Source organism: Dipodomys spectabilis, unplaced genomic scaffold (assembly GCF_019054845.1).
Source record: "Dipodomys spectabilis isolate Male_0828 unplaced genomic scaffold, ASM1905484v1 ptg000022l, whole genome shotgun sequence".
Lineage (NCBI taxonomy): Eukaryota > Metazoa > Chordata > Mammalia > Rodentia > Heteromyidae > Dipodomys > Dipodomys spectabilis.
Window position 1 is genome coordinate 1,082,636 of NW_024870699.1, and position 8,829 is coordinate 1,091,464.

Here is an 8,829-nt window from a genome sequence, read left to right on the forward strand (position 1 = left end):
TTATAAAACCATCTATTATAAAATAAAATGGAAACAAAAGTTAATAAGGAGCAAAACAAAGGAAATTATCACATGTTTCTTGTTGCTGAATGGAATACGAATTGCGAGAATAAGTTTGGGAAAACCATCTCTACGTTAACAAAATGGATAAGAGGTATTAATTCCTATCAATTTATTTGCCCATATTGTGCAACCTCACACATGAGTGTCAAAATCAAGCCACACTTTTTGTCTTTGCTTTTAACTCACTTGTTATAATTTACGGGTTAGTTGAAGTAATCAAATAAAGATTAAAATAATATTATGTGAGGCTATGAATTAGAGCTGAAAATGATTTTAAATGTGATAATACCTAATTAAATTGCATATTTCTTACTTTTACTCTGTCATGTCCCTCATTTCCACATTAGGAAAGTACATAGAAGGTTCTCACTAAATTATATAAACATTTATGAAATAATGTATTGAAAGAATATGGGCACAGTGTGCTTTTAGCTTATTGAGACCTGTAAGAGGAATTGTGTTTCTAAAGACTTGCAATACATTGTGATGAAGGTGAAGGGAGGGATGTGCTTATTCTGGAAAACTGGCTAGAGGATTGCTCCCATAAAGGCAGTGATGAATTCTTTCAAAAAGTTACAGTAAAATCACTTTCAAAACCATGTTCACTGCTGCAATATTCACCAAGTTACAGAAACAGCCCAGATGCTCTTTGGAGGAGTGATGGTTGGAGAAAGTGTGGCACCTATACAAAATTGGATTGCATCCATCCATTATGAAGACTGTTACATCATTTGCAACAAAATGGATAGATCTAAAACTATATCAATTAAACTAAGTCAGAACCAGACACACAAAGGACCCATGTTCTGTCTCATATTTGGAAGCTAGAACTTTATTACAAGTTTACACAAAAATATTAACCAAAGCATGCTATTTGCGGCGGAGTATTTCAAAGGTGTAATTTCTTATAAAAGTGAACTTTTAATCCAACAAAATATATATCAGGAAACTATCACTTGGAAGATGTGAGGGGAAGTCAAAAGGAAGGAATAAAGAGAGTTATGGAGGAAGAGAGGGAAAGTATAATATTCAATGTACATAGTATGAAACTAGGAAAAATTAAGGTGGGGTGAGGTTTGGAAGGGTGTGGAAAAGTTATATAAAGATCCATTATACTTTAAAAAAAACTGATTTGTTGAATGGAAATTCCATTGTCCAAGTATTTAAGATAATAAAAATATAATTCAAAACAATGGAGACATCTGATCTTAAATTTTATTTCCATCTCTTTTAAAAAATAAAATTGCTCTATAAATTCATCAGAGGGATGTATTTTGTGGCTAGCTAGATCATTGCACATCTGTCTCTCTCTTCTTCTCTCCCTTTCATGGTTCACATAGGTAATATGATTGCTCCATAATTATCCTAATTTATTTTGCTTTTATATTTTTGGTTGCATCATTTCACTTTCTGCTCTGCCATTTCCCAACTAATTTACATAGAAGGTTTTATTTCCTATTTTCTCATTCCTAGAATAAGCTGCACATGAAGACACCACTGGTCCTCATTTTCAGTCTGTACCTTTGAATACGGAGGAAAATCTTTCCTCTGCTCTCTACCAATTCCCGACTCTCCAGTTAGAATAATTTAGAATAGTAAAAAGGATAAAAGACAAAATAAATAATAGTGAAACAAACAGATGCAGAAAATTCACCGGATTTTTTTGACCAGTTCATCCAATGTGAACTATTGGGGAAATACATGGACACCTCATTCTCACTGGCACTCAAAGTTTCTGGCTAGGCAATTCTGATGAAGATGAGGAACAAGAAAAAAAAGTGAGAAATGGTATCAATTGCAAGAAAAAATGGAGAAGGATTCAATCAAATTTCTTCTTTGGTCTGCCGAAAATAATCGCCTTACTACAGTGCAGAGACAACTTTCCAAAAAGGCCACTCATGTGAATACTAGGGATAACAATGAGTATACCCCTCTTCATCGAGAAGCCTACAGTGGACACTTAGACATTTTCCATGAGTTGGTGGCTCCAGGTAGATATTCATGTAATAATTGTCAATGGCTGGACACCCCTGCACAGTACTTATACATGGAATAATACTAGAGTGGTTTCTTTATTTCATCATGATGCAGATACCAATGGACAAACTAAAGGCCTCTTGACCCCCTTGCATCTTGCTCCTGGGAATAAAAACAGCAAAGTTATACTAGATCTCTTTCTCTTGAACCATTATATCAAACCAGGTCTGAAGCACAACTTGGAAGAAACTGCATTTGATATTGCCAAAAGAATAAGTATGTATCACTACTTCTTTGAAGTTCTGGAAGGCTGTACAAATTGTTCTCTAAAGTCCTAATGGTTTGGTTAAGTTTCTTAAATTTCAAAATTGCCAGTCCATCCTATGTGTCCATACAAAATATTTTAACAATACAAAACAACAACAATATCTTACTTTAAAAATTCATGGATTGCATGGTATTCTTCCAGGTGAATTGCCTGAGTTTGATGTCAAAATATATTCGAGTTGTTTGTATACTAATGATTTCTGTAGAGTTTTTTATTTTTAATAAGAAATATTTTTAACTTATCTGTTGAAATGAGTAGTACAGAAACTAAAGATATTTCTGATGCTTGTCTGAAAAAACTGTATTTTAAATATTTAGTATTCTGTTTGTATAATATCCATAATCTGTTTCATTTTCTCCTTGATATAATACTTTGAATTCGACATTTTTTTATAATATATAGGTTCTTAATAAACGTGTCCTTTCAGATTGCATTCGATATAGAAACAGTTAAAGATTCCTTTAATTCCTAGGTCCTTATGGAATTTTATTTCTTTGGAATAAAATGACAATGTTATCTTATTTCAAAAGTTTTATAAAAGTTATGCTATGTAAAGGCCTTTCTGAAAAGGTGAAGATTGAATATATTGATGTCAAACTAACTTTTTTTCTATGAATTACATGTATTATTACACTTGTATATTTGTAATCAACTTTTTAATAACTGTTTTTCATTTCTTGCATTCGAAGAATGAAAAATATGGAATACTTCACAAATTTTCATATCATTAACATGGCTCTTGCACAAGAGCATTGTAATTCGGGTAAACGTGCTGCTGAAGCATGTAGTATCCTGTAAATTTAAGTAGTTAATGATGCAATCTTAAGACAGGCATATATCCTTGGTTGCCTATTTGTAACAAGGAAACCTTATTGTTACCTAAATTGCTTGTTATTTTTTGTTCAATTGTTCACATTTGCAATGTTTGTCAATAGCTATTTTAAGTCTTTTTCATTTGAAATTTGATCATACTTTGAAGCCTTTATAGCTAGGTCCAAAGGTGATGGCTTTTCAAGTACTTACTTATCAACTGATTTAGCTTTGTGGAGCTAATGGATTCAAAGTAAGCCTTGCTTAAGAGCTACTTCTAAAATTCTCCAGCTTAAAAATGTCACAAATGAGGTCTTACTGGCACAAATGTCTGCCTGACCCATTACCCTTCTTCCATGTAGGAACAGACCAACCAGAATATCTTACTCTGACAGCATAGCTTGTCTTACTGGAGCAAAACTAATCTTAGTTATAAGGGATCATAGAGAGATGAACAGTTCAGACAGAACTGTTCAGACTAGAACGTATTTTAGTCAAAATATAATTATTTATTATCCCTACCATTTCAAAAGTAGCTAAAGCCAAGAAGGTGAAAAAATTTTCATATGCATGATTACCTAGTGTCCTGGCCTGTCTAAAATCCAACCAGGCAGGAACTTACACCACTGATTTTCTATCACCAAATATATTCCATAGCTCCAGGAGAAGTCCATATGTTTCTTCTCATTATTAGGCCTTAAATTGGTAATGTTTTAATCACAGTGTTTCCTCTTGCTTCTAGGCTGTACATGTCCAAATGGTAAATCTTTAGGTCTAATTCTACCAAACACTGAGGTAAAGGTAATGGAAATATATTTTAAAACAGTTGCCTTTGTTACCTTAACCACAACAGAACAATGTAAAACATTTTCTTATATTATATATACTTATATATTTTATATTTATATGTGCTGATTTTATATTTCACACAGTGAATCTTACTGGAATTAATTGATAATTTGACAAATTACTTGATATTTATTCCAATAAATAGATTGGAATATAAATAATCAGGATTAGAATAAATATTAAAATATAAAAAGTATCAAAACAATATTTTAGGTATAAACTGTGATACCTTCTAAGTGTTCTTTGTTTCTGAATTCACATGTTAAAAAAAATGTTGTTTTCCTCCAATCTATAAGGGATTTTACTCTGCTGCTCTATTTTTTTAACTTGCTGATCCCAAACTGTTTTTCTACATATTTCTGAAGCATTCCTACTGATTATACCCAAATTTTGCTGATATGATACCTAAAAGGTATTTTTCTTCTACAGGATCCACGGGTCCTAGGATGCCAGGTCCCAGTTATCTGCATCATCAGATAACTAGGGCAAGAGTTCTTACCTAGACCCATGCAACATGCCAACAGAAAGTAATTGAAGACCCATCTCAATTTCTCATTTCCTATATTTCAGGGCCCCAATTCCTTGAAATGCAGGAATTAGCAGTAAGCAATTGAGAAATGCAAAGCAACTTAAAATGCAAGATGAAATCACAAAATGTGAAAATACAGTAATTCAAACTTTCAATTTTCAGATGACCATCCCATGTGAGTGAACAAGACCACAAATGTCACAAGATTATTTGTAATACCCCTCTCCTAATGATTAATGAATGATTTCAGTCCAGCATCATCAGGCCAAAAAATAGTTCCTGGAATGATAGATCCATAATTGGTCTACAAAGACTAGGAAAACTTGACATAGAAGTCAAATATAATTCAGAAAAACATTAATTGAGAAGATCCTTAGTGCTTCAAAACACTGGTACTTCAGTAAAACTTGGTTCTGTAGTATAAAAATGTTGTCATTCTCAAACAAATGATAACCTACATTTAATCTCCTGAAAGTATATGCCTTTTCAAATAAACTTTTTAAAATCACATTTGCCAAAATAACACTTTACAAGTAGATAATATTTAGTGACGTTACAAATTTTTCAAGTGTAGGGAGCAAGTTACAATAGAGTTGATTTATTTACCCAGCACTAAGGCCAAACAGGTTCAACCATTCATTAAAGTGTAGAAATACTACCCCCCACCATTTGTGTTTTTCAGTAGGTGACTTCGAAAACTTGTTAAATACATCAGCCTCCCATATTTCAAACCAAAATATTAGCTAACAAAGTAAATTTCATCATATAATAAGTACATTTAAAAAAGTCATGAATAGTTGCCTTATCATATGGTGTTTTATGTTTTCCCTATGTGTCTAACATAATAAGAAATATGACTTTAAGTCTTAATATGGGTACTCATCAGAGATTTGACAAACATAAAATATGTCTTCTATTTCTATCATATTCCTCTGCAGTAGTAAATTTTCATTTTCTTCATTTTCCAAAACTTATAGGTAGTAGAAAATATTATCCCATGTAAAATAAAATAATCACAAACCATTGTACAACACCATTTACAAAACTTGTAGTTAGGAATACATTCTAAGCCATTTTTAAACTTTCTTGTTGACTACAGATTAATTTTCCAAATGGAGGGGAATAAAATCATGTCTAGGTGCTTCATGTCTCCACTTGTTACTTCAGATGAATGAATTATGGAAATATAAGCTGACATCAGTTCAAGTATATGCAGGATATAAACTCCATGGAATGTATATAAACCTTTCAAAGTACTAGCAGACAGTTTAACAGAATGACTATCAGGAAGTTGAAACAAGAGAGGAATAATAGTAAAGACATAGAATGAATGAAAATGGAACAAGGAGCAAGTACAGCTAGAATACTCAATGTGCACATGTGAGAAAGGACGTGGTAAATCGGAAATAAATCTTGTAGAAGGGGTTGGTTGAGAATGATAGAAGGAGTGACTCTGATCCCGGAACATTGGACAATTAGATGGACATCTTTAATTGTAACACACTTGCACAACCTTTTGAAATTCAGTGAAAAAACACAACAAAAAACAAAAACACACAAAAAGCACAACCAAACAGCAATCTCTATAAAGTATGATTATGACCTCTCAAAATTTTAAATAGTTAATGAAGGACAATCTTGGGAAAAGCATACAAAGCTTTTAAAAGTAGGCAGTTTAGGGTAGAGGAGAATTTTTAACAGATTTAAATAGATTGTCTAAGGTTATAAATGACCTACATCTGCTGCAAATATTTTCTTCTGCGAATTCTCTTGGCCTGAACTGGATACTCCAGTCCTGAGCCACACTTGATAGCTTGTGAAGACAGAATGGAAGAAACAATATCAAGAACCCATTACTCCACTGGAGAGAAAACAGTCCTCTATGTTTTCTCTCATTTCTCTTGACTACTTTTATTCATAATTTTAAGTCAAGTGATTTGTAATTATATTTTTTCCTTCTTCGTTCTGGCAAAGTAATTGTTCAAAGTAATTTAATAAATATTATTTGCCATTTTTTTCTATCATGCTGTTTACTTGTCCAAGTGAGTCTATTAAACTTTCCCCTTTCATTTGGGTGCCACGGAAACTCAGCATCAATGTTAATGAGGACAATCTCTACTGTAAAACTTTGTCTCCAAAATACCAGACCAAGAAGCTGTGATCACAAATATTTAGCTTTACTTTTTTTCTTTTTTCTTTTACCTTAAAAGCCTTCTTGTGTCTAAAGTGCCCTCAAAAATAGGAACTCCATCACTTTTTGGTTCAATCCTTCTAACCTCAAAGATGTAATTTGCTAACAAGATGCTTAGAGGAAACCGAAGAATACTTCACTTTTATCTTCCCTCTTTAGATTTCTCCCTAGATACCATATCAGGATCAGTGAAGTTATTCTTTCCAAAATTATTTCAATAGATCATCTTTCTCTCGGTCTTGCATTTGCTCAGAAGGATGTATGGAAAAGAATAGAGTTAAATCATCCATACCTTGGATGACAGTGTCTGTTACAAAAGGACAGTGCTCTTATGTCCTATTGCTCTGTCCTCCTCTTAGCTCTTGCCTGATTTCCAACTAATCACAGATTCTTGGCTTCAAGTCTATTGAAGGTGAAGGACTATAAGTCCTTCCCCACTGCTACATCTTCATGGTTTCTCTTTTAAAAGTCTTATATTTGGATGTGGAATTTATTTTCATGTCTTCATTCAATCCGTTCTAAATTGTAGTGAGCTAAATAGGCTCTGTAAAATCACTTTAGGTAGCAAAAATATTAAGACAATATATCAAAATTTTGGCCTCCCTCCACTGATGAAGCTAATATGCTTAGCTAGGGCCTCTAAGAACCCGTTTTCTTGCCTTTTCAATTTGCTCAATTATTTTCTGATCCCAAAACTTTTTGGCTTATGTAATAAGGGAAGTCTTCACTATCTCATGTTAATAAGGATATTATATATATGAGCTACTAAGAAATGTGAAATCATTGGTTAATGTATCCAATCAGGTTTTTTTCTGTAGTTCAGTGCTTCACATGCAAAGACATTGTAGAAAGTATTACAAACAGAAAAGTGTAAACCCAATAACTACTTTAATTGTTGAAGGCACTTTCTCCCTAAATATATTGACCCAAATTATCTTTTTCAGAGAATTATTGTTTGCTAATTAAAGTCAATTCACAAATTTTGATGTCTTTTTTAAATTTAATTTAATTTTATTTTATTTGTGAACATACTGTACAGAGGGGTTACAATTACATGGGCAGGATAATGCGTACATTTCTTATCAAGCATTGCAGCCTCCTCCTTTGTATACCCTTCACATCCCTTCCCAGCCTCCCCCCTCCCCCCCAATCCCAATCCTTCTCCTTACCCCCCTTCCCCCCCCCCGCACCGACGTTGTAAAGCTCATTTTGGACATGACAACTTGTACTTCTCATTGTTGCAACACGTCCACCTGTATCCTTAAACAACTGGTTTTTCCCCATCTCTTCCACAAGTTATACTGACATCAAATATAGTGAAAGCAGGGGTTATAATGTGGGGGAGGGACATACAAAGAAACAAAGAGATAATCTTATAAATGCATTAGAAACACATGCATGAAAGAAAAAAACATTAAAATACATATCTAAGGGTTCATTTTCCTGACATCACATTATCTGACTTTTTCCGCTTGACTCATACATATACTAGATATTGCAAATAAGGGAAACCATGGGACCTATGTTTCTTTGGGCCTGGCTTACTTCACTTAATATAATTTTTTCCAAGTTTTTCCATTTCCTAACAAATGGGGCAATGTCATTCTTTCTGATGGAGGCATACAATTCCATTGTGTATATATACCACATTTTCTTGATCCATTCATCTACTGAGGGGCATCTGGGTTGGTTCCATATCTTAGCTATAGTAAATAATGCTGCAATAAACATAGTTGTGCTGGTAGCTTTAGTGTGGTCTTGTTTTAAACATTTGGGTAAATGCCCAAAAGTGGGATTGCTGGGTCATAGGAGAGTTCTATGTGAAGTCTTTTGAGGAACCTCCATACTGCTTTCCAAAGTGGTTGAACAAGTTTACATTCCCACCAACAATGAAGTAAGGTTCCTTTCTGTCCACATCCCCTCCAGCATCTGTTGTTGTTAGAGTTCTTGTTTTTTGCCGTTCTAACTGGAGTGAGGTGATATCCCAATGTTGTTTTGATTTGCATTTCTTTTATGGCTGGGGATGTTGAACATTTCTTCATGTGTCTATTGGCCATCCTTCTTTCTTCTTCAGAGAAGTTT